This window comes from Leuciscus leuciscus, assembly GCF_965113295.1.
Source record: "Leuciscus leuciscus genome assembly, chromosome: 25".
In the NCBI taxonomy this organism is placed as follows: Eukaryota; Metazoa; Chordata; class Actinopteri; order Cypriniformes; family Leuciscidae; genus Leuciscus; species Leuciscus leuciscus.
Genome location: NC_138724.1, coordinates 4,980,019 through 4,994,488, shown reverse-complemented (window position 1 = coordinate 4,994,488; position 14,470 = coordinate 4,980,019). Strand labels below are relative to the sequence as shown.

The following is a 14,470-nucleotide window of genomic DNA, read 5'->3' as shown; positions in this document are numbered from 1 at the left end:
CACCAGTGCACAATTCAGTCACTTCAAATGATCACACGTGTTCACTTCACATTAAACACTGCAACTCACATCAACTCACAGTGAATAAGGTCTCTTATCGTGGTCCCAGTCGACTCGTGGTCCCAGTCGACTCCCTTCGCTCAACGGACAAACTGTACATCCAAGCTGTATAGATGGTTGACTATGGAAACACAACTGACATTGAAAAGCTTCAGAACAGAACTCACCGGGCGCCGGGGCGGTTTCACCACATCATGGCGAGTAGCGGGCACTACAGGCATTAACTTCCTAATAGAACTGGCAGATAACACTCGTCTGTTCGGTGAAATAACACAGTTCAATCATACCACTGCTTTCCAGCTTTTCCTTCTTTACTTGCAGTTTTCTCCGTCCTTTAACGATCTGCCCTCTCGTATACTGCCCGATGTGATCAGTAGATCAACAACAACAGATTTCCTCCAGTCTGCGTCCGCCCAAAAGAATTCTTGCCCCAAAACTTCGACGTCCAAACTTCTGCGTACAAACTCCCAACACAAAACTTCCTCTCTTCACTGCACACCAACCGGATCCTTTTATAATCCCCCTCGTGGCCCAATCTCTACTCCTCGCCCAGCTGCCACTCATTTCCTCATCAGCGAGCTCCGTCGGACTGTTTACCCAGGAAAACCCGGAACCGCTCCGGTGTTACATCAAACTCGCTCCCCCCGAAAACAAGTATAGAGCGGGACAGTTCCACTTATTCGTCACCCCGTGACATCCTCCCCCACCAATCCGTTCTAGTCCCTAGAACGAGGGTCAGAGACCCAGTCTCCATTCCTTGCAGGGGGCCGCCCTCTGTTGTCCCGTTGGGAACGTCTTGGTGGCGAGGCGGGGTCTTCCTCTCTTGGCTCGACGTTCAGGCCCCTTGGAACCACCGCCCAACCTACTAAGGGCAGCCTAGGTGCCACCGGGGCAGTTGGAGCTTCTACCATAGGCTTTGGATAATTCGGACAGGGGCGGATTAAATTCCGATGTATCACCCGCTCTGGGCCTGACTTTCCCTCAGGGCGGATAGTATAAACCGGCTGGTCGGGACGTTGTTGGCTTTGTACTACATAAGGCAGGACCTCCCACCGATCACTCAGTTTGCCCTTTCCCCGGCGTCGATTGTCCCATACCAAAACTCTCTCCCCGGGCAATAACGGAGCCTCTCGGGCCGTCCGGTCATACAGCCGCTTGTTCTTAGTAGAGGCTATGTTGATTCGATCAGTGACCCGTTCGTACGCCGAGTGAAGTCGCTGATGATGCCTGCCTACCCAATCCGTCAGACTCACCTCCTCTCCAACTCCAGCCGTTCCAAGTAGTAGATCTGTGGGAAGTCGCACATGTCTCCCAAACATCAAGTACGTTGGAGCATACCCCGTGGTGCTGTGCACGCTATTGTTGTAGGCCTGTACCAGCGCGGGGAGACTATCCACCCAATTACTCTGCTGTTCCGCATCCAGCGTCCCCAATAGGCCCAGCAACGTCTGGTTGAACCGCTCACACCCTCCGTTCCCCTGGGGGTGATATGGCGTGGTATGAGTCTTCTTACACCCATAGAGCCGACACAACTCCTGTACCACCTTAGATTCAAAGTTTGGCCCTTGATCTGAGTGAAGAGTCTCTGGACACCCAAATGGCTGGAATACGAACTTCCACAAGGCATTTGCAGTAGTGGTGGCAGTCTGGTCTAAGGTAGGAATGGCCCAAGCATATTTTGTGAACAGGTCAGTTACCACCAGAATGTTCTGGAAGCGATCCGTCGGTCGACCCAACGTCAAGTAGTCCATGGCCACAATATGCAAAGGGGCCCTAGCTCGTATGGGGACCAATGGGGCTCTCATCTCCTTCCTCGTTTTAAAGAGCGTGCAACGTGGGCATTTCTGGATGAACAAGTTCACCGACGCCTCCATCCCTGGCCAATAGAAATTTCTCCGCAACAAAGACACCGTCCTCTCTTTCCCTTGGTGTCCTAACTGGGTATGGTAGGCCTGTAACAGGGCTGGAATCTGACCTTCAGGTACCACCACCTGACACACAGCTTCACCCAGCACTGGGTCTCGGATGGACCGACAAACCACTCCCTCTCGCAGATAGAGTCTCTCCCACTGTCCAAGAAGTTTCTTCACTACCCACGCCTGAGTCCGACGCTCCGCCACCTCCGGCCACGATCCCTGCATCAACCAAGACCGTATCCTCATCAATCCAGCATCTCCCTCCTGCCTTTCCTTCCACCGATGTGGATCCTAGCCCCAACTAGCGGGGACTGTCTCTTGCTGGAGCCCAGGCGCTTCCACACGTCCCACCATAAGCCCTTCTTCACTCTCTTCCAAAGGCCCCAATGGACAACCTTCGGCCTCGGGGAGTCTGGACAACACATCAGCATTAATGTGCTCCCGGCCCGGTCGGTACTGGAGTTGGTAATCGTAATTAGCCAGTTGCGCTACCCACCGTTGTTCAACTGCTCCCAGCTTAGCTGTGCGTAAGTGGACTAGAGGATTGTTCGTTCGGCGGGGTGGAGACTTCGGCTTGCGTAGGCGATGACCCGCTCCACTCCCTGCTGACGCTGGGCCAATACTGCTCCCAGGCCCAGGTTACTAGCATCGGTATACAGAACAAAGGGCTGGGTAAAGTCTGCATAGGCCAAAATCGGAGCTTGTATTAGCTCTTGCTTAAGCCTCTGGAAGGCCACGTCACATGTGGAATCCCAAGCAACAGGAGGAGACCCACGACCGCGGGGACGGCCTGAACCCACCAGAAGCTGATTTAATGGTTTGGCGATCTTCGAGAAGTCTTTAATAAACCGCCGATAATACCCTACGAAGCCCAGGAAAGATCTCACTTGCCGCACGGTCTTAGGCGCACTCCACCCTTGGACAGCTGACACTTTTTCGGGGTCCACGGAGACTCCAGCGGCACTCACGCAGTGGCCTAGGAATTTCACTTCCTTACAAAACAGTTGGCACTTGTCTGGTTGCAGCTTCAATCCATACTTCTCCATTGCTCGAAACACCTGCTCCAAATGTTGGAGATGGGATTCAAAGTTCGGAGAGTAAACAATAACATCGTCTAGGTATACTAATGTAGTATCCACCAACTGGCCACCCAGACACCGCTGCATCAGTCGTTGGAAAGTGGCTGGGGCGTTGCAAAGGCCAAAGGGCATCCGGTCCCACTCAAAGAGCCCAAAGGGGGTCGTAAACGCAGTCTTTTCCCTATCCCCTTCTTCCACCTGCACCTGCCAATACCCGCTGGCCAGATCTAGGGTGGAGTACCAAGCGGCTTGAGTCAGGCTGGTGAGGGAGTCCTCAATCCGTGGCATTGGGAAGGCATCCTTCTTGGTCACTTGATTCAACCTACGATAGTCTACACAGAACCTCCAAGCTCCGGTCTTCTTTCGCACCAGGACGATAGGGGCCGCCCAAGGGCTACTACTCTCACGGATGATCCCCTTCTCCAGCATACCTTGTAACAGGGTACGAACCTCGGAGTAGAGAGTTGGTGGCACTGGACGATATCTTTCTCTGCTTGGTGTAGCATCACCGGTAGGGATACGATGTTTCACAGCATCAGTACAACCATAGTCTTCATCGTGTATGGAGAATAGGTGCTGCCACTTCGCCAAGAATGCCTGGAGCTGTTGTGTCTGACTCTCCTCTAGCTCCTCCCCTCGCAGGGATTTCCCCAAAAGATGGGCCGGCATACCCCCCCTCAAGGGACCCACGGGCTGTTCCACTCGCGTCAGGGCCACTTCAACCACTGTAGGGCTCACTTGACAGAAATTAACTCCTCCACCATCCCTCACTTGTTGTAAACCCACGAGGTAACTCGGGCCAATCGTTGATGGCGGTACAAGTTGACTGGATAAGGATGTACATTCCGTATTCGTACGACGACTCGGCCACGCCGAACAACGGCTAAACCTCGAGCCACCTCCACCACTTGACAGTCTAAATGGGGCTCCACGAGCACCCAATCTTCTGGTCCAAACGTCCGAGCGGGCAACCGAGCCCAAACCACAGCCTCGCTCCGGGCCGGTACAGAAAGAGCATATCGACAAGTGACCCGGCCCGTGCCTTCACGATCTTCTTGGGAACTGGCCGTATGAACCCGGCGACAATCCGCAACAATGCGTTCCCACTCCCGTTTCTCGGCCGGCGGGGCAGTTCGAGTTGGCCTGGTTTGGAACAGTTCTTCCCAACACTCTGAAATAACATTCATGCCCAAAAGGGCTCGATGCGTCCCCAAACAAGGGTCCCGGACGACCACAACTCCTTTCTGTGGTACCGTAACTCCATAAATCTCCAAGTCCGTGACCAAATATCCAACATAAGGAATGTCTAGACCGTTTGCTCCTCGCAAGGTAAGCCAAGGGGCCTCTGCCTCCTGTAAACATTGAGCATTGAACAGTTCTTTGGACAGACTCTCGGAGAATAAGGTAACTTGGGACCCGGTATCCACTAGACATCGGACCTTGACACCGTTCACCTGAATTTCCACGGTGGGGCAGCGTCCAACTAAGTGGTCTCTGGGGGCAGCAGGAAAAGAAGGGTCCATCAAAGGGGCCCCGACCACTTGACCCACAGTGGCCGGTAACTCTAAGTAATGACACGGACACTGACAGGGGTTTCGCACAGCAGTTCCTCTTCGACTGGAGGTAAGTAATGACACAGGCACTGGCAGGGGTTTCACACAGCAGTTCCTCTTCGGCTGGAGATAAATAATGACCCAGGCGCTGGAAAGAGTTTCGCACGGCAGCTCCTCTTCAGCCGGAACGTGAGTACTGGAGCAAGCGCTGGTAGGGAATTGACAACAAAGGAAGGGGTTACTCTTCGCACAGGACAGCATCAATCATTTGAGTGTCACCTCTCTTGGGATAGGGGAAAGGGTCGGGCAGGGAATCATCAGTAGTACTCCAATATTCCGTCACGGAGGGCCAGCAGGGAACTCTCTCATTCCTTCCACAGGCCAGTAGCAACAGTGTTCGATGACGGGGGACAATTTCTCTATGTGCACAGAACAATCACGATGAATAGAAGACTTGACAATCAGCAACTGAATCTTCTTACCACAAAGCAGCGATGGCAGTATTTAATGGCAGAGGACGGTTTCTCTATATTCACAGAACCACAGAGGTGGGTACAGGTTTCAATAGTCCTCAGCTGAGCCTTCTCCCCAACAGCAACAGCATTCAATGGCAGAGGACAGTTTCTCTATGTTCATAGAACAATCATTGGTGAATAGAAGACGTAACGCTGAATCTTCTTACCACAAGGGACGGCGGTGACAGTATTCAATGGCAGGGGGGCGGTTTCTCTATGTTCACAGAACAGAAATGGTAAGTGCAGGTTTCAACAGTCCTCAGCTGAGCCTTCTCCCCAGCAGCAACAGCATCCAATGGCAGAGGACAGTTTCTCTATGTTCACAGAACAATCATTGGTGAATAGAAGACGTAACACTGAATCTTCTTACCACAGGGAGCGGCGATGACGGTATTCAATGGCAGGGGGCGGTTTCTCTATGTCCACAGAACAGAAATGGTGAGTGCAGGTTTCAACGGCCAGCAGCTGAGCCTTCGCCCCACCGGACAGTGGTAACAGCATTCAATGGCAGAGGGCAGTTTCTCACAAAACAGTGATAACAGCGTTCAATGGCAGGGGACAGTTTCTCTATGTTCACAGAACAATCATGGTGGGTAGAAGATTCAACACTCAACAACTAGATCTTCTTACCAAAGAGCAATGATGGCAGCGTTCGATGGCAGGGGGACAGTTTCTCTGTGTTCACAGAACAACAGTGGGGAGTACAGGTTTCAACGATCCACAGCTGGCCTTCTTTCCATAGAACAGCGATGCATAGATCTCTCATAAATCCTCTTCAGTGGTGAGTACAGGGTAGACCTGCATTCCTGCACAGCATATGCTCAAGACACAACAGTTAATTAGTTTCAGTTTGACCTTCAAAACCCATGAGTAGACGACTGGGGAACGGGCAGACATAAACTTCAGTTTCCACACCAGTGCACAATTCAGTCACTTCAAATGATCACACGTGTTCACTTCACATTAAACACTGCAACTCACATCAACTCACAGTGAATAAGGTCTCTTATCGTGGTCCCAGTCGACTCCCTTCGCTCAACGGACAAACTGTACATCCAAGCTGTATAGATGGTTGACTATGGAAACACAACTGACATTGAAAAGCTTCAGAACAGAACTCACCGGGCGCCGGGGCGGTTTCACCACATCATGGCGAGTAGCGGGCACTACAGGCATTAACTTCCTAATAGAACTAGCAGATAACACTCGTCTGTTCGATGAAATAACACAGTTCAATCATACCACTGCTTTCCAGCTTTTCCTTCTTTACTTGCAGTTTTCTCCGTCCTTTAACGATCTGCCCTCTCGTATACTGCCCGATGTGATCATTTAGGCAAGGCAAGGCAAGGCAAGGCAAGTTTATTTATATAGCACATTTCATACACAGTGGCAATTCAAAGTGCTTTACATAGAAGAAATAAAAATAATAAAAAGAAATAAGAATAATTAAAACAGTTTAGAAAAATAAAATGAAATACAGTACAGTACAGTCGGACGAACAGTGGCACAGTGCTCATTCAGTAAATGCATAGCTAAACAAAAGTGTTTTGAGTCTGGATTTGAATGTGACCACTGTAGGAGCACATCTGATCTCTTCTGGAAGCTGGTTCCAGCTGTGGCTGGCATAATAGCTAAAAGCAGACTCACCATGTTTAGAGTGAACCCTTGGTATTTCTAGCTGATATGATCCTAATGATCTGAGTGATCTGTTGGGTTTATATTCAGTGAGCATATCTGCAATGTATTGAGGTCCTAGGCCATTGAATGATTTATATACCAGTAATAATACTTTAAAATCAATCCTAAATCTAACTGGGAGCCAGTGTAAAGACCTGAGGACTGGTGTGATATGTTCATATTTTCTGGTTCTGCTCAGAATCCTGGCGGCAGCGTTCTGTATGAGCTGCAACTGTCTTATGGTCTTTTTGGGAAGGCCAGTGAGGAGTCCATTACAATAATCCACCCTGCTGGTGATGAAAGCATGCACAAGTTTCTCTAAGTCTTGTCTGGAAACAAAGCATCTAATTCTTGCAATATTTTTCAGATGATAGTATGCTGATTTAGTTATTGCTTTGACATGACTACTGAAACTAAGGTCTGACTCTAGTGTCACACCAAGATTCCTGACTTGATTTTTAGTTGTTTGACCCCTGGAGTGAAGGTATGCGTTCACCTTGAGAACTTCATCTTTGTTTCCAAATGCAATGACTTCAGTTTTATCTTTGTTTAACTGAAGAAAGTTTTGGCACATCCAACTGTTGACTTCATCAATGCATTGGCACAGGGAGTCAATTGGGCTGTAATCGTTAGGCGATAGGGCTGAGTACAGCTGTGTGTCGTCTGCATAGCTGTGGTAAGCAATTTGGTTCTTTCTCATTATTTGGCTCATTGGGAGCATATACAGGTTGAACAGGAGTGGCGCAAGAATTGAGCCTTGAGGGACTCCGCATGTCATGGATGTCCACTCAGACTTATGGTCTCCTATACTCACATAATAACCTCTCTCATCTAAGTATGACCTGAACCATTTTAGGACTATCCCAGAAAGCCCCACCCAGTTTTCCAGCCTGTCAAGAAGTATGTTATGATCGACAGTGTCAAATGCAGCACTGAGGTCGAGTAGTACCAGCACTGATAATTTTCCTGAATCAGTATTTAAGCGAATATCGTTTATTATCTTTATGAGCGCTGTCTCTGTGCTGTGGTGCGGTCGGAAACCAGATTGAAAATTGTCAAAGTATCCATTCGAGCTTAAGAATTTGTTCAGCTGATTGAAGACAACTTTTTCTATGATCTTGCCTATGAAAGGAAGATTTGAGATCGGTCTATAGTTGCTTAATATGGTCTTATCCAGATTGTTCTTTTTCAGGAGGGGCTTGACAACTGCAGTTTTCAGGGAGTTTGGAAAACTCCCAGAGAGAAGTGAGGCATTTACCACTTCTAGAAGATCTGCTTCTAAACTGTTTAGCACACTTTTAAAAAAAGATGTGGGAAGTGTGTCAAGAGCGCATGTTGATGTTTTAAGGTGCTGTACGGTTTCTACCAAAATTTTGCCATCAATTTTATTGAAATCAGACAAAGTTACTACTTTTTCAGGTGGTCTGATCTGTCTGACCCCAGCGCAACTCAATGATGTGCTGATCACCTTTCTGATATTATTGATTTTGTCAGAGAAGAAGGAAGCAAACTCACTGCACTTGCTGTTTGAGAGCATTTCACTGGGAATCTGGCTTGGGGGGTTTGTCAGTCTCTCTACAGTAGCAAAAAGAGTGCGTGTGTTGTTTAAATTGCAGTTTATAATATTTGAGAAGAAAGTCTGTCTAGCTTTGCCTAGTTCCATATTGAAAGCATGAAGGCTGTCTTTGTAGATGTTATAATGGACTACAAGTTTTGTCTTCCGCCACATGCGCTCTGCTTTTCTGCATTGTCTTTTCATATTTTGCACTGCTGTTGAGTTTCTCCAAGGTGCTTTTTGTCTGCCACTCTTCTTCCTGACTTTCACAGGAGCAATATCATCAATTGCACTTTTAACTTTTGAGTTAAAAGAATCAAGGAGAAAATCAACAGAGTCAGCAGATATGCTTGGTGTTAAGGAAATAGCCTTCATAAATAGTACACTAGTGTTCTCATTTAAGCATCTCTTCTTGACAGACACAGATCTAGCTTCAGTGGCAGGAGAGATCAATATATCAAAGAAAATACAGAAATGATCAGACAGTGCTACATCCTTAATAACAATCGATGAAATGTTTAGACCCTTACTGATAAGTAAATCTAGAGTGTGTCCATGATTGTGTGTGGGTCCATGTACATGCTGAGTCAGATCAAAAGTTTTTAAAACAGTTTTGATTTCTTTTGCCATATTGTTTTCTGCATTATCTATGTGAATGTTAAAATCTCCAGCAATGGCAAAACAGTCAAGCTCTGAGGTAATTGTTGATAACAGTTCTGTAAATTCCTCAGCAAAGGCTGGAGAATATTTTGGAGGCCTGTAAATAATGATGAGTAAAATGCGTGGAGCACCTTTTAATACAATACCCAGATATTCGAAAGACGAGTAGTTCCCAAATGATATTTGCTTACATTGATAAATATCTTTAAAAAGAGCAGCTAGACCCCCACCTCTCTTAACAGCTCTGCAGACACTCATAAAAGTAAAGTTAGGAGGGGCTGTTTCATTGAGGATTGTTGCACTGCAGCTGTCTTCTAGCCATGTTTCATTTAGAAGCATAAAATCCAGGTTGTTTGTGGTTATTAAGTCATTGACTAGAAGTGATTTATTTTTAAGTGAGCGGATGTTTAAAATTGCTAACTTAACAGTCTTACTTTTTTTCCCTACACCAATCTTAGTTAGACGTGCAATAGGCACCAGATTAGTTGAGTTTGCTGTACGGCTATTGAAGGCCTTAGACTTTCTATCTTGTAATAGAACAGCAATAGAGAAAGATACAGGCACACTGGGTTCCCGCTTGTTCTGTAAACATTTGAGAAAGTTACTGTTATCAAAACGGGGACCCGACATACATCACTGAGAGCTGGTATCAGTTGTTTTTGGTTCACCTCGAGCAGATGGAGGAGGGTGTGGGCCCTGGCGTTGTGGCAGAGGCCGAAGAGCTCTCACAGAGGCAGGGGGAGGGTGAGCTGGGCCTGCAGGCTTTGGTGGGAGCGGTGCCCTACGTTTTTTGGTTGATATCTGGGGGCTTGCAGCAAAAGAGTGTGATAGTCTGGTTCCAGCATGCACTAGTTCTTCCATTTTCTGTGAGAAGCACAGGAGTGGAGTTGCTGGCGAGAGGGTGAAAGTGTCTGGTGAAAGGGGCTGTTGCTCTGGTGTTATAGGAGGCTGTGATATGCTGTCCTGGCTTCCCTGGCTGTTTTCCAGGAAGTCGTCCTTGGGTGCTGAATCTTGGAGCAGTTCTAATATGTCTGTCTGTGATGAGCTCTGTGGGCAGGGCTCAGCTGAGATTGTGTCCGTGAGCAGAGGTTGTTGTGGCTCAGTGGTGTTATCATTGTCCTTGTGTGATATGTCAACATCATGTCCAATCTGAAGTGAAGTCCTGTGGTCATTCATACTGTGTCCAGGTGTGTGTGTGCCGTTCTGATTGAGTGGATTGGCACACACTGCAGAAGGATGATTGAGGGAGAAGTAGATATTGTCCTTTAACACTCTTGAACCAAGTTTGTTTGGGTGATGGCCATCCCGATGAAATAGTTGTCTCTGACTCCAGAAGAGATTGAAGTTGTCAATGAAGTTTACTCCTTTTATATTGCAGGTTTTTTGCAGCCATGTATTAATCCCAAGCAACCGTGAAAACCTGTTTGTTCCTCTTGCTGGGAGTGGTCCACTGATGAATGTCTGAACTTTCAGTTTTTTAAGTGTTTCAAAAAGTTCATTGAAATCCTTCTTAAGGAGTTCTGACTGCTCTTTATGAATGTCATTCTTCCCCACATGAATTATGAGTCGATTTGCAGTCTTATGTTTCATCAGAATGTTTTGAAGTTCCCTGTTTATATCAGAAGTTGTTGCTTGTGGAAGGCAGCATGTAGTTGTATCCCTGCTGCTAATGTTTCTGATTATGGAGTCCCCCACTATCAGAGTCCTGGGCTCGGCTGTACTCTGAGCTGAGTGCCGCTGTCTGCTCGACCTTGAGCGCCAGTTAGCATCAGTGTTAGCTACTGGCTGATACAGTCTGTGTTCGATCACATTCATCACGTTTGGGGGTTCCTCATTTACATTCATTAGTACTTCAAATCTGTTCTCAAGATCTATAGGTGTTGGTAGGAGACCAATCTTTGCAATCTTTGTCAGAGCTGTATCTGGGGTAGAGGATGCTACTGCGGTAATATGTGAGGCTCGTGACAATCTGATGTCTCGAGTGCCTTTGGGTCTCGCTCCCTGTTTGTGCCATCGATTTGTAAGTCGATCGGCTTGTTTCTCTACCTGTCGAGGAGCACTAGTTTCATGGGACTCACCGGCTATATGCTGAGGGTGTCCCTGACGAAGCTCTGTTGTGTGTTCCGTCTGGTTTGGTGGTCCCGTAAATAACTTTGTTTCAAGAACTGCAATCCTTTGTAAAAGTCTGTGGCAGTTAGTGCAGCAAGTAGATTCCAGAAGAGGCATTTTCTCTCTTATCCTTGTAGGCAGTTGTGTTTTCCTTTCCCCGGAATGTAAGCTGGTCGGGTAGAAGAATTCTGCGTTTTTGTAGTAATCCAAACTTTGTCGTTTGAGCACTGTGCTGATTTGAAGTTAAAGTTAGGTGATAAAAGGAGCTAAAATTATAAAAGTATAGAAGATAAAATATAAAAGCGATAGAGCAAAGCGCGGGGCTGTAAGCAAGAGCGTCCGAACAGTAGCCGAGCAGGAAGTACCATCCATTTAGATCAACAACAACAGATTTCCTCCAGTCTGCGTCCGCCCAAAAGAATTCTTGCCCCAAAACTTCGACGTCCGAACTTCTGCGTACAAACTCCCAACACAAAATTCCTCTCTTCACTGCACACCAACCGGATCCTTTTATAATCCCCCTCGTGGCCCAATCTCTACTCCTCGCCCAGCTGCCACTCATTTCCTCATCAGCGAGCTCCGTCGGACTGTTTACCCAGGAAAACCCGGAACCGTTCCGGTGTTATATCAAACTCGCTCCCCCCGAAAACAAGTATAGAGCGGGACAGTTCCACTTATTCGTCACCCCGTGACACTAATATTGTGTGTCCATCTTTAGGTCATCCACCGAAAGGACAGTATGTTAATGCAAGAGATTAACAGCATGGAGAGTCAAGCTGGAGAGAATTCAAGCCGAGAAACTCAACTTGAGAGAGAAATTCTTAAATTAAAAAAAGAAAATGAGAATCTAAGAGCACTTAATATAGCTCTGCAACAAGGTATTCTTTTTTTCTTCATGTATTTCTGTCTATCCATCTATATATTAATTTATCAGTCAGTGTGGTTGTCTGTTAGTAATCATTTATTTTGTATTTTTTAAGAAATTCTTCCAATGATCAAGTGCAGCATGAACCAGGACACTCTTGTTGCTCAACAACCACAAGATTCAAGCCAGAAGAATCCCCCTGAAAAGGTGAATACAAATATATTAGTTTGTTTATATAGCCTATATTCACGTAAAGTGTTGTGCAGAAGTCGTAGAAGGCATGTTAACTTCTTCATGTTTCATTTTACTTTTGTAACAAAATACACATTTGGTATGTGTGATGAGGTTCAGTTCAGAAATAATAAGGAAGGAAGAAGACAGGTGTCGGCTTGAGCGGGGACGCTCGCTTTATTCACGTTTCTCACAAACAAAACAAAAGGTGCGCACAAAGCGCGTTCACCGTGCATAAGCACAGCCACAAAACACAATAACTCAGAATATTCTCTCGATGACTCTTTCAGGTTCTCAGCAGCACACACGAGGTCCCAGCTCGTCTCTCTCTCTCTCACTCTCTCTCTTTCTCACTCTCCCTGGGGGGTGGCAGATCTGGCAGTGGCAGTGTTTGGGAGAGAGACACTTGCCACACATGGGCTGTCTGGAAGGGCTGGCAATGCTAACAAAGACGCTATGGCAAAGCCAGCTCTTGACCAGGACAAAGTTGTGCTGATCAGGTGAGAAAAATTTCCTGCTTTTTTTCTTCACGCAAACATGATGTTGCAGTTATAGTGCAAAATTGTAATAATGTTATCACATATGGTAAGTGAAATTGCATTTACAGACACAGTACAAAAAAAGTTCCCTGATGTTCCAAAAAAGTTCATCAGGGCAGCACTAAGAGAAAAGTTAAGAAAGGCATGGTCTCTTTTGAGCCTTTGCCAGTGATTCTTGATTTCTTTCCAGACAACATACTCTTCTGTCATTTGTTTCAAGAGCTTCACATGGTCAAAAACCAAGTGATAACCTGTACAGTGTAAAATTGTCAACATAAAAATTGTGTACTACATATTACAGCATTGTTTCAATACAAGACATACCAATGGACTCGCGCAGCTTTCTGTCTTTGGGCACCAGATGTTCCTTCCTCACCCGAAACAAAGGACTTCTTCGATTAGCTTGTGTTGATATAAGGACTGGTCTTCCTTCTCTGCTGTAAAACAAGAAAGTCTCGACTTACTGTATGTGCAATTACTATTGTTTTTGAAACATATAAATTAAGACGTTTATAATTAAGTTAATTTACCATACATTTCCGAATTCGTCCATAGAGTGACGCCGGGGCTTCAGTTTAAGACGCCTTGGGAGTGAGAATGGGTTGAATATCAGCACTAACTCTTATTTCATATCAAATAAATTACTATCGATAAATGTATATTTTTAAAGACTTTAGAAACTTTGAACTAAACATTGATATTGTGTAGTTTGTGATCCTCCATCAGCAGCTGCAGTTTCTCTCAGCTGTATCAGTGCAGTCACTGTGACGTCTGACTGACAGAGGTTTTTGTACGACTCTTTATCACTGTGTGAACACATACTGACTGTTGATATAGTTTCTACTCTCACAGTAATAATCTCCTGTATCTTCAGTCTGGACTCCACTGATGGTCAGAGTAAAATCACTGCCAGATTCACTGCCACTGAATCTAGATGGAGTTCCAGTATAACGGGTTGATGCATGATATATGAGGAGTTTAGGAGCTTCTCCAGGTTTCTGTGAGTACCAGGCTAAACAATTAGTCCACCCTCCTCTACTGCTGGTTTTACAGTTTATTCTGACTTCTTCTCCTGGTTGAACTGCTGTTATTGTTGGACTCTGAGTTACAGTATACTGTCCTCTACACTCTGGAAGAAAACACAAACAAAAATGAAAATGACGTATATTTGACATTTTAAGAGAAATAATAATCATTATAAAAACTGTATTACACAAACCTTGAATAAACAGTGCAATGGTCCAGATGAAGATGTTGATTGTGTTCATTGCTGTAGTTTAGTCTTGTGTGATGATGAAGATTGTGTTCTGCTCTCAGTCATGAAGTGTTAAACTCACAGCACTATAAACACTCTCAGAGCACTGAAGCATGTGCTGACAATGCAAAGAAGTGGGCAGGATTTACAACAGCTTGTGCTGATAACAAACTCAGAAACTCGACATAGAAGATTTTTCTTTCAGAATAATGTTATTGAACCATTTAGTGATTAATTGCACATATTTATTAATTGTGAAATATTTGTGTTTATGTTTGCCAGGCTGATAAGACACTAGGTTTTGTCTGGAGAATCATGAATGTAGATCATTTTAAACATATGTCATACGCAGCAGTTTCTCTGAGTACAGTTCTGTGCTACACCTTTACAAGCATGTTAACAATGACAAATCAAGAACTAAATAAATCAGTTTTACTATATTTAGAGGAATAATAA

General features: G+C 45.8%; 1 long non-coding RNA gene across 1 annotated transcript in view; it reads left to right on the top strand.

Annotated features, from left to right (window-relative positions):
• The window catches only part of LOC309490618, a 15,321-nt gene extending 3,092 nt beyond the window's left edge, over positions 1-12,229 (top strand). The window contains exons 3-4 of the long non-coding RNA XR_014202771.1: positions 11,843-12,002; positions 12,105-12,229. This is a non-coding gene — a long non-coding RNA (uncharacterized lncRNA). The remainder of the gene's footprint in view (positions 1-11,842; positions 12,003-12,104) is intronic.
• Positions 12,230-14,470: the final 2,241 nt, after the last annotated feature.